The sequence below is a fragment of the Mauremys reevesii genome, linkage group 2 (genome assembly GCF_016161935.1).
Source record: "Mauremys reevesii isolate NIE-2019 linkage group 2, ASM1616193v1, whole genome shotgun sequence".
Classification (NCBI taxonomy): Eukaryota; Metazoa; Chordata; order Testudines; family Geoemydidae; genus Mauremys; species Mauremys reevesii.
This window is the reverse complement of record NC_052624.1, coordinates 79,297,979-79,309,980: the sequence shown is the minus strand read 5'-3', so window position 1 is coordinate 79,309,980 and position 12,002 is coordinate 79,297,979. Positions and strand designations below refer to the sequence as shown.

The 12,002-nt window shown below is 41.6% G+C and overlaps 1 protein-coding gene across 3 annotated transcripts in view; it reads left to right on the top strand.

Moving 5' to 3' along the window:
• CPNE4 (copine 4) overlaps positions 1 to 12,002 on the top strand; it is a 420,479-nt gene that overhangs the window by 8,079 nt on the left and 400,398 nt on the right. The window lies entirely within an intron of this gene.

The window sequence follows — 12,002 nt, the reverse complement described above, 5'->3', positions numbered from 1 at the left end:
AGTAAGTCTTATGCATTGTGAATTCTAGAAATGGACCATAGCCCTGCCTCCTGCTCGCCTTATTCCCCTTTTGGGTTACTTGCACCCCAGGGGACTTGTGAAGGGAGCAGGGCACTCTGCTGCTACCCAGGATGCATGGGATAGAGGGGCTTCTTTGGCCCCATGCACCCTGACAGTGCAACTGGACACAAGCTGACCATGAGTGCTTATGCTGTTTAAACTAAAGCCTAGTAACACCATCATAGATTTATTTATGAGTGTTGCATCTTTATAAATGAAAACATTGCAAGTATTTACTGGTGTAGTTTTAATATGCCATATACAAAAGTCTCTCCCAAGATAACTCCCACCACCCAACCACTGAGAAGCAAACCCATTTTGTCTCAGTACTTTGTATTGGAATGTATGCAGCAGCAGCAGCAGCGGCGGCGGCAATAGCCAGTCTTCCATTATTGGATCTCTTTGGGCATTTCTAGATTTGGCTGTGGGTGTTAGGAGAAATAAAATAGCAGGTATTTTTATTTATTAGCTCGAAATTAACTGGCAAGAATAAAAATGTGTCCAACAACTTCCCACCTCGTGCAATGGATTGATAATATCTCCAATGGCAATGGTTACTAATATCCGCTAAAGAACTTTTCCCTCAAGTGCCATAAATCTTGGTAAATCTTTCTTTGCTTGTTAACTTTTCTTGGAGCAGATGTAATTAGTGCCTCAACATATGTAAGTCAGAAGATGTTTCTTTAATCATCCTGCTATTTGTTAAATTTAAAGAAAAAGGATCTGGTTTACAACCAGGGTCAGCTGCGACACCACAGATATGATCAATTTATTGGTCTTCCTCTGGTGCAATCACATCTTTGTCAGTGACTTTTGATCTTACTAAATTTTAACATACAAGTCTTGAGATTTAATCAGTTGAAAGTTTGTCCTCATTACATTTTATATAATACCTGTCTTCATAAGTAAGTTAAGACCCATTCAATAGGTTAAAATCGGGAGCAATTTGTTGGTGATGGAAAATTGCCAGCAAATAGTAGCGTTAAGGGAAATAGCTGACAAAATGTCATAGATGTCATGCTGCAGCCTAAAACAAGTGTATAAAATTCACAGGATAGAGTTTAAAGCAAGAATTAATAAAAACTGCCTTAATAATTGCTAGATCTGGAGTTTGCTCACTTCTAATTCCTGGAATAAAAAAATTCACATTGTGCACGTTCATCAGAACTGAAGAGATGCCTCTCAGAAGCATTCAAATTCAAAGGGAAAAAATCCTGTTGTAAGATGGTTTTCCTACTGTTTCTGCTTTTGTGAGCACTTGAGCCCAGTAATGGAACATCAGGAGCTGCCTCAGTCCGTTGGGAGGAAGACTTCTATTTAATGGTAGACACTGGCACAGCAGGGTCAACTGATGCAAGGCATCGATGCTCTGTATAACTTGCCCTCTCCAGTGGCAGGCATGCTTATACATTGCTTTGAGGAAAATGTGCTATCTTCCATTTCCAAGGGAAACAATAAATACATCATATACACATAAGAATGGCCATATCGGTTCAGATCAAAGGTCCATCCAGCCCAGCATCCTGTCCTCTGACAGTGGCCAATGCCAGTTGCCCCAGAGGGAATGAATAGAACAGGCAGTCATCAAGTGATCCATTCCCAGTTGCTCATTCCCAGCCTCTGGCAAACCTACACCTACCCTGTGTAGATCTAGCTGGAAAAACATATCCATACCAAGGGTGCTAGCCCTCAAATGTCATTTTATTCCAAGCACTCTCGGTCTCCCACTTTATTCTAGGAATCTAGCAATAGGGCTGAAAATATTCTGGCTTTGTAGGCCATCAAATGCCATTGTAAAAGCTGACATTATTTTCTGTTTTGTCTTCTATACTTATGTTACTAGCTCTAACAAGAGAGAGGCTCTAAGGGAGGAATTTTCAAAATGTGTTCACCGAATGCTGCTCTGGTTGAAGGTAGCTGAGTTAGGAGAACATGAAGTGCTTTTGAAAATCCCACCCTACCCATGTAGGTGCCTTCCTTCCCTTGTGGGGGCATTCTCCCTCATCAGTTACGTTCCACAGAAGCTATGAAGCCATCAACACGGAGGGTGACTCTCCTGAGAGCAGTGCTTTCTTGGCAGCCAGTCCAAATCTTGGAAACTCCCTTTTGACTTTAATGAGAATCATCAAAATTTAACCCCATGCAGAGAACAATGTCAAATTTGCTGCTTTAATTCAGTTTGCACACAGCCTCAGCCAAAGCAACTGGCAAGAGGAGAAGACAACCAAAAAACCCCAAACAAATAAATGACATGACTCCCTTGGGAAAGTAGGAAGAAAATTAGATCATGTGATATCAGATTGTGCTAAACATGGTAGGATTCTTGTGAGCATGGTATAAATACTCAGATATAGGTATACCTCTACAGTATATGCCATAGGGTGGTATCTTAAAAAAACCTCACAGGATATAGTTATCATTTGTATCTCTACAGTGCCTAGGAGCCCTTGTTGTGGACCAGGATCCCATGCTCCTGGGCACTGTACAGACACTGAATAAAAAGGCAGTCCCTGCCCCAAAGAGCTTACAGTATAAGTATTAGACAACAGATGGGTACAGACAGCCTGACAGAGGAGGAGAAGGAAACCATGAGACAATAGTGGTCGGCTGGATCTTTGCAGTAGCATCTAGGAAAGTTAGGGTTTGTTTAGTATTCAGCGTGCACATGCCTAAAAGTGACACTATTGTGTCACTGCACATTTTTAAAATTCACCAGGCCAAATTGGATCAAATTGTGCTGTGAATGACGCCAGTTACAGTATTCAAGGGCAGCCAACCTTCAGACAGTCTTCGCTAATGCTTTCTAATACACACTAAAAGACCAGCTTCACGCCTGGAGGTGTAACTTCTTTCTCTTTGTGAAGTTATACAACAGATGAATTTGATCTAGTCAAAGTTACACTGCTAATTCTCACACACACCTATGAAAGAATAGACTTCTTCATGAGACTATATCCATCTCATCCGAGCTGCATACTTGCCTCCCTTTTGCTTATGTATCATGGGGAGTGGAGAGAAGAAAAGCGAGATTGTCAGCTCAACCAATATTTCCAGCTGAAGTAATCAACTAATTGCAGTAAAAACACTTCTGCAATATTTAAATAGTTGGACATCACTGAATCTGATAAAGGCTGGTGCTTACACTAGGTTTCTTCATCTATTTTTGTCAGGAGAAAAACAATAGCATAGCTTGTCATAATGCCCAGGTCACAGTGACACATTGTCCCCCACCAGGGGCGGCTCCAGGCACCAGCACGCTAAGCGCGTGCTTGGGGCGGCAAGCCACAGGGGGTACTCTGCCGGTCGCCGCGAGGGCGGCAGGGAGGCTGTCTTCAGCAGCATGCCTGCGGAGGGTCCGCTGGTCCCGCCACTTCGACGGACCTCCTGCAGGCTGCTGCCGAATTCGCAGGTCCTCATTTTGATGTAGGATGGCAGAGCTCCGTTAACTTTGTGGAGCTATATCTATTTACAGCAGATGAGGATCACCTCTTAATCATGAGCACAGCTGACTTGGGTGAGGGGCAGGGGGCATGGACAGATGTAGTTGCTGATGTAGCTAGTCCATTACTGATTTATGGCTGTAAAATCAGGACAAAGGTCTTGAATTGGTAATGCAAGCCAGGGCTGGCTCTAGGGTTTTTGCCACCCCAAGCGGCGGGGGAAAAAAAAAAGTCGCGATCGGCGGCAGCTCCACCGCATCGCTTTCTTCTTCAGCGGCAATTTGGCAGCCGGTCCTTCTCTCCAAGAGGGAGTGAGGGACCTGCCGCCAAATTGCTGCCGAAAAGCCTGACGTGCCGCCCTTTACCCTTGGCCGCCCCAAGCACCTGCTTGCTGAGCTGGTGCCTGGAGCCGGCCCTGATGGAAGCAGAATGGTAGCTAATAGAGGTCTCACACAAAACGGGGGGTAGTCGCTCTGGCTTTGGTTCATAGAGGAGGCAGACAGATGAATTCTGCACAATATGGCACCCTTCCTCTGCTTGCACCTTCAGCCTCAAATACAGCAAGTTCCAGTAACCTTATCTGGAGTGTGGCTTACTGAGCCAGATTACCATCTGGGAGGGAGGAATTAGAGTCACAGAGTTTAAGGGCAGAGAGGACCTCCAGATCATCTAGTCTGAACTCCTGTGTTTCATCAGCCACCTGCACCATGTAGCACCCCACCCTAAACCCAACAATTAAAATTAGACAGAAGTATTACAGCCCACGGGGGATGAACCTATTACATGCCACAGGCAGAGAATAGGAGGGACCAAGGTGCACCAATGCCCGAGGCCCCTGCAATGGTAGGGAAATAATTAAGTGAGAAATAACCAGATGATCCTGGCAAGTGACCATCACCGCAGGATGCAGAGGAAGGAGACATCCCTCCAAGGTCACTGCCAATCTGTCCTGAGGAAAAATTCCTTCCCCACCCAACCTATGGTGATCAGTTAGATCCTGACATGTGAGCAAGAATCAGCCAGCTAAACACATGAGAGAGTGAATGCTTAGTATCACCTCAGAGCCCTGGCCCACCCCATTCCATGGCCCACCTCCTTTAAAAGGAAAACAATGGCATAGTATGTCAAAATGCCCATGTCACAGTGACACATTGTCCTCCATGCCAACCAAAATGATTATATGCTTTATATAGGTGCTGTTTCCCTAGCAAACCTGATGTGGAAGAAGAGTATTTTCACTCCTTACTCTACCTGATCATTTAGACTTATTGATGAGTTGTGCAGGTCTCTGAGACTTCACATGATTTTGACAAAGAGGGTCAGATATCTTTGATGTAAGAGGAGGACAACATTTCTTCCATCCAACCATCATCACAGCAGTCTGCCTTAGCTTTAAGCCAGCAGTTTTTTCCTCCAGGTGCTGGCATACAGGAGCCACAAAACAATTTGTGTGTGTAATCAGGCATCCAACTATTGTTCTTGTGCACCTTAGAATAATTTCTTTTGCATTTTAATAATTGTATTTAACTTTGATGTGAACTACAATAACTGTGATTAAAGCAATTGTTCTATTCAGCTGGAATGCTTTCTGGTACTGTGCTAGCACAATGCAGCAATATTTAAAATGCAAACGCTATAGGGGGACGAATATTTGCTTTAAATAAAATTGCTTCCATTGGGATTAAAAAAAACAACAATTTTTACAAACATAAAATCTAGATGAAATTTGAGCCAGCAACTTTTCTTCAATAATGGACATGGATGATGATGATGAGTACAGTAAGAACACCAGTATGGATAGATAGCTCTCCATCTCCAGTGTTTATATTCTGAACTGGATGGGAAGAATTAGCAGATGCATAATATGTTTCTGAAATGCTATTTGTTTTCTATTACTATTTTCTTCCATTTTTCTTATATTTTCTTGCTCTCTTCTGACTTTTTTTTTTAAAATCATACTGTCATTTCATTCTGGGGCACACTTCTACTATAGTTACTCAGTTGTATTTAGTAATGTATTTTTGATTCATTTTGGAGTGGGATGATTTCAATGCTTGTGTAGGCAGTTTCCATATTTTTTCTATATTTTGAATATTCCCCTGTGACGCCATTTTCACTTATGTCCATTACAGGCCACATGCCATTCCTGCCTTTTAGTATCACAGAAACCACTCCAGCTTCACTGGTTGTGTATCGACACCATAATGCTTACTTATGTTCCTTGCACAGTCCTGTGCAGCAATGCTGTTCACAGTGTCCCCTGTGGTTTCAGCCCTTCCCCAGGGCCTGAGAGGAGAAGAGGTTTCCCTTCTCTGTGAGACTGAGCTCAGTTAGCCCTGTTTTTCTAACTCACTATTGCCTTCCTGTGCCTCAGCTGATGAGCTAATTAGTCCTTTAGCTCATCCAGCCTGATTAGCTAATTCTATTCCATAGCCTAGTCAGATCTGTCTGGTGAAACTAATTAATGCCAGAGTGATCAGAGTGCTGGCTCACCTGGTAGCTCCCAGCACTCCGTCACAATGTCACTGTAGGAATTGCTGCCCCAGAAATTATATTTTTCTGGGAGTCAATGCACTGTGTCTGATTGGCTTATCTAGTGATTTCACTAAGAAGTACACATTGGAGTTTTCTAATGTTCCTTTTAGCTGAGGGATTCTCATTAAAGTGTCCCTGTTGTTGCTAGGACTAAATTGTGGGTTATATATCTAGAATCCCTCACCTAAAGCCAAAGTCAGTCTAGAGTAAGCTTGGTACATCAAGGCTGTGGAAATAGGTGTTTTGGAGGCAGTAACAATTATCTAGTTTGGACTTTGGAAATAACTTTGGGTTTGATCCTGCAACCGCTTACATGTTTTGCTGAATCAGTGCCAGAATGTTCAGCACCTTGCAGGACTGAGCTAGTTGAGGTTTGACTTGAAAGCCTTGTCTACACTTTAAATACACTCTGATTTTTAAACTAGTTTGTGTCTTTCATCTGATCTGACTACAACAAGCACAGTTAATGGGTGCCAAGGCAGCAGCTTTACTCCTAACCCAATCCTGTGCATCCACACCTCCTATGCTCCCTAACCATGTTTGTGTCTGTGCCTTCTCTGAAAATTTGGGCCGGCATCCCATAGTGCTTCAGCAATGGCTAAAGAGATGAGCAGAGTGGCACAAGAAGCTCATCTGCTGTTTCACTCAGGGATATCTTACCTCATGGAGTTGGGAGCAAAGATGATTGTCAGGGTCCTCAGTCATGCAAAAAAAGTGTGCCAGCAACGACCAGCCATGAAGCAGTACAGAGCACTGGCAAAGGCAAACTGCTGTGAGCTGCCACAGTTACTTAGTATGCATCATGCCACTAACGAGTTACAAACTCAGTTTAAAGTTACAATGTGGACAAGACCTTGTATGGTTCTAGTGTGTAGTGGTTCTCATATGCTACATTGTGGTTTTGGGTGATATTGTACTTATTTCCAAGACTTTATAAAACACTACCTAAAAACAATACAGGGCAAAATTTCTTTCTCCAGACTCTGCTATGATCATTGTTGTCTATTCTGTACTTTACACGCAGACTTCAGTTGGTGCTCTGTGCAGAGCATGAGAGCAAAATAGAGAACTAAGATCAGTATTGCAACTAAGAGAGATCCAGTGCAGATCAGAGATGGGAGTGTTACCCTCAAGTCCCCAGTGGTACTCTAATTGAAGTCAATGGCTAAACTCCAAATGACATCAGTAAGTGCAAGGTTGGGCCCCTAGAACCAGCTCTGTCTTGATATACATTCCACTGACTTCAAATGAGTTGTTTATGGGGTGACATAGTAGAATTTGGCCTTTACGGTTTTCCATGCACTACCACCAGTCTGTTCTTCCTAGAATGACCTTAAAAGGTAAGATACAAATCTACAATAGGCATTATTTGCCCTTACCCAGGCAAAAATAATGTAAACATCTTTAAAATCTAAAGCTTTAATAATTTGGCCCTGACTACACTAATACTGGAGCAATTGCATCCCTCTAATGTTCATCAACTCAAAGACCACTCCTGGTATAAAAAGAATGGGATGGTGGCAGGATATTTTTGATAATGGGTGGGTCCTTGGTTCTGGAATGCACTTCCTGCCCTGGTTTGTCACATCCTAGATTTGATGACACCTGGGAAGAAAGACTTGGTTTCCCAGGCCTTATTTGGCAAGGGGACGAGGGCAGCTGAGAAGGAACCACGATGGGGACAGAAAGGAGGGTGAATGTACTGTGCCTAGAGTGGAGCAAGTTGAATTGCTCATTCTGTATGGATTATCTAACAAATGTAGCACTCATGTTTTCTTCACAACCCCTTTACAAGCCAACCCTGATATATACAAAAGTATTTGTCAAATAAAGTAGGATGTGTACAAATTTCAGCCCACTCTATTGAATCTCAGTGTACAGTTCACTTTGATTAGCTGCTATTCATTGTTCGTATGAGTGGTCACCTAAGTCACATTGTGTTGTTCCTGATTGAATGACTTCAACTTTTAAAACAGGAAACTGACAAGTGATGAATAGTGGCTAATATACTTTGGATTAAAATTATAAATCACTTTTTCTATTTTGACCATCTCTAGACTAGAGCATGATAAGGTGTAATTCTAAATTAAAAAGAAAGAAATGAAAAAAACTAAGTTTATTTTTAAAAGACCCAGGTCAACATATATCTGTATCTACAGCAGTAAGTAGATAGTATAATATTTAGCAAAATTAAATTGGTAAATATCTGTGTCCAAGAAGAATTCTTTTACAAAGGTATATTGCCATCTAGTGCTAGCTTCTGTCCTAAGTCATTCTCTGGTCTAACTGTAACATATTCTTGATTGAAAATTATTTCTCTTTCATAATTGTGTTTGGAGTTCTATGCTGGGAAGTTTTGACTAGTAACTTTTCAGCCAGAAATCAAGAATGCATGGTCCAAAGCCATTTTACAAACTTACATAGCTGATGGAGATTAGTTCAATAATTTTTACAAAGATAGGAGTTGTTCACAACATAAAATAAATTTTAATTACTCTCCAGAGAGGACCTTTGCAGAGGTCAAAACAGAAGTCTGTTTTGAATAGCTGCAGTTGGCTGTGATACCCTTCTAGTCTTTAATCTATGCATCAATGAACTGTGTGTATATCAGGTTCTGTTAGTGAAACTTCAGGTTCAGGGGAACCGGGACAAGGTCTTCTTAAGTAGTTTTTTCCCCTTCTCTGGCTTCTCTCTGGGGAATAGAGGTGGAAGGGAGAGTGTTAGATGTAGCACTTGAGTTTTACCTGTTTCATTGCCTCTCTTGAGAGGTGTCCTGTAAGGGTTGGAGAAAAATTACCAGTTCATTTTCATAGCAGTGTTGTACTGAGGCTGTGGCGGAAGTTAGGAAGATGACAACTATGGAAAACTCTTCCAGAAGCAGACTTACGGGTGTTACTCTGGGGTGGGGGGTGGGGGAAATGTGTCCAGAAGGAGAGGAGGTATTTTGGTTTAGTTGGAGATTGGCCCCATGCTGAGACAACATACTCCAATTTGTGATTAATTGGAAGGGTTTGTGTGGGAAGAATTTGGGCTTCATGGGAAATGGAGCTCGTAGAGGAGGATTTGTGCAATTATAGGAGCTTTTTGAGTCTCCTTTCCAAGGGGAACAGGCCAGGGAAGAAACTGTTCAGGATTTAAACTGGGGAAAAAAAGTGGTGGCACATTTTCAGGATCTGCCCACAAAATAAGCTTCACCAAAATGAGATACAGCTCACAGTAGATTGTGCAGATAACCCAAATATGATCATGTGTATTGCCTGGGTCTACTAGGCTTCTTGATCTTGGCTCTCCCATGGAGGGGCTTGAATGTGCCAATGGACTCTGTAAGAATCTTTGGGCTTGGCTTCTAGATTGGTTAAAAAAAAAGTGGTAGTATCTGCCATGCACTACCCACATGTTGCACCAAAATGAGATGTTACTGAGAATAAAATCTGTATATCTGTGCCTCCCCCTCTTTTCTCAGTTGAAGAATGAAATAATTAACAATGTTGACATTTAAATCATCATCACTGGGGCACCTGAGTTCAAACCTCCCAAAGTTTTTGTTCTATGCTCTCTGGAGACCAGAGGCCAGCTCCAGGTTTTCTACAGTCCCAAGCGGCAAAAAAAAAAAAAAAAAAAAAAAAAGCAGCCACGGCAACGCAATCATGCTCCTCCACTCTTCAGCGGCAATTTGGCGGCAGGTCCTTCACTCTGAGAGGGACCCGCCACTGAATTGCCACTGAAGACCCGGACGTGCTGCCCCTTCCCATTGGCCACCCCAAGCACCTGCTTCCTTAGCTGGTGCCTGCAGCTGGCCCTGCTGGAGACTCATCTTTGCACTGGTTACACTTTGTTCACATGGTTGGGCTTTCTTCTCAACTATAACATTTATTTTTGTCCATAACTGAGATGAAAGGTTGAAATATCAAAACTTTTAATGGAATGAAATGTTCTGAAAAATTTCAGTGCAGAAATATTGAAACATTCCATTTTGGACTGGTCCAAACTTAAATTGCATCTTTCTGGGCTACTGTGGTGTCTCCTGGGAGTTGTAGTTCAGATGCTTGATGCCTCCATTCTTCCCTATGGGCTGAGCCATATTACATCTCTGATGATACACCATGGTCCTGGGACTCCCATAATGCATCATGCTACCTCAGCTAAAGGGAAGATCATGGTGCAACATTGGAAGATATAGCCCAGCCTATAGAGCAGAATGTGTATATGAAGCACCTAAACTACAACTCCCATGAGGCACCACAATAGATCAGATGAATGTAGCTTAATGTTGAAACTGAAATGAAAAAACTAAACTTTTCAGCAAAATTGACATTTACCTGTAGAGAATTTTGTTTTTGCAGAAAACTCATTTTCTATAACCCCCCTTCCCACCACATTTTGATGGAAAATTCCTTGAGACTTATTTTATGATGATGATAATGATGAAAGCTGAGATTCTGGAAAGACAGATAATAGCTTCATAGAAGTGCCAGTATGGCATATGGGCATATACCAGCTGTTTCTGAGCCCTGAAACTCTTATTCCAGTAGTTTCTTTGTCAAACTTCTGGGAATTGGACACCAGATAGTAGAGAACAATCAGTGGAGGGCGAGGTGGGGTGAGGGGCAGAGAATCCTTTGAATGGAAAATGATCTTGTGTCCAGTAATTGTTTCCATAGCACTGGTGAAAAGTTGTGTGCATTTTCTTACCATAACCCCTTAATTAGCTTTCTCCTTTGGACTCTTTCATTGTTGCTGGCATATGGATCCAGCATACTCACTGAGAAGACTAATATTTTGGATTCATTGTGCACAGTGTAGTCATTAAGATCAGTCTGGACTAACAACTTATTCTCTTCATCCCCTCACACGTTTTTCTTTGTCTTATTTCTACATGTCTTAAGCCTGACCTCCACACTCACTCATTCTTACAAAATTTCTCTGTCATCTCACATTATATTTGGTAAAATAGATATTTTCACTAAAGAAAATCAGTATTTCCATCTATTTTCATTTGTTCTGAAGGGAAAAATAATTGTTTCAGTGCACTGATACTGCAATGTACATTTGTTTACATTACAAGTTGCTTCCATGTGTAATGAGACTGTTTGAGCCATGTTATCCATGATCCAACATAATCACAGACTGATGCAGCATCAGAGAACAGGCATGCCCCAAATAATTTCAGGATTCTTTAATTGTCCTCCACACTTATCTTAGCTGCTGGGATGTGAGAAAGACCTATGAAAAATTGATATGGTCGTATAGATTTTGAAGATGTGTGACAACTCTTATTTGAAAAGTTCAGGGTTTAAGCCAAATGACCTGTACATTTCCAGCAAGGAACAAATGTACCTAAAATTCATCTCCACCTCCATACAAAAAATAATCAAGGGACTAATAATTATCAACAAATTTATGAATAGCTCTCAATTAACAGTTGCATCATGCAATTAAAGCATGAGTCTCATACCTCCCTCCTATTAGAACATCTTCCTGCATTACCACCTAATTATGAATCAGATTGATCCAAATTTATGCTTTTTAAATGATAGAACATGGTACAATTTTTATATATTAGAGGCAGGGGCTGGTAGCACCGCCTATTATGAAGGTTGCATGACACACTCATTATAAAACTCTGTTTCAGTTGCTTATAACTTTGTTAAATTTTGACAGTTCAGGATATATTTCCCATGCCACATATCTGCTTCAGGCTGAATTATTGGAAAGATTCAGTCAAATGGTTCAACTATTTACAAGAATGAGGTTCGGGAATAATATTTTGTTTTGTCTGTGTTAAGCACTCTCAACTTCCCTAGTAAGCTTTCATGAAAGAGGGGAGGCAACAGTTTTTTACCTCTCAGCCCCAAAGAATTTCCAGAGAGCATTTTCTCAAACGTAGGGCAGCATCATTGTCTTTACATACATCAAAAGTTACACAAACTTTCTAAACATGTATAAGAAAAGGTTGATCAAATGTTG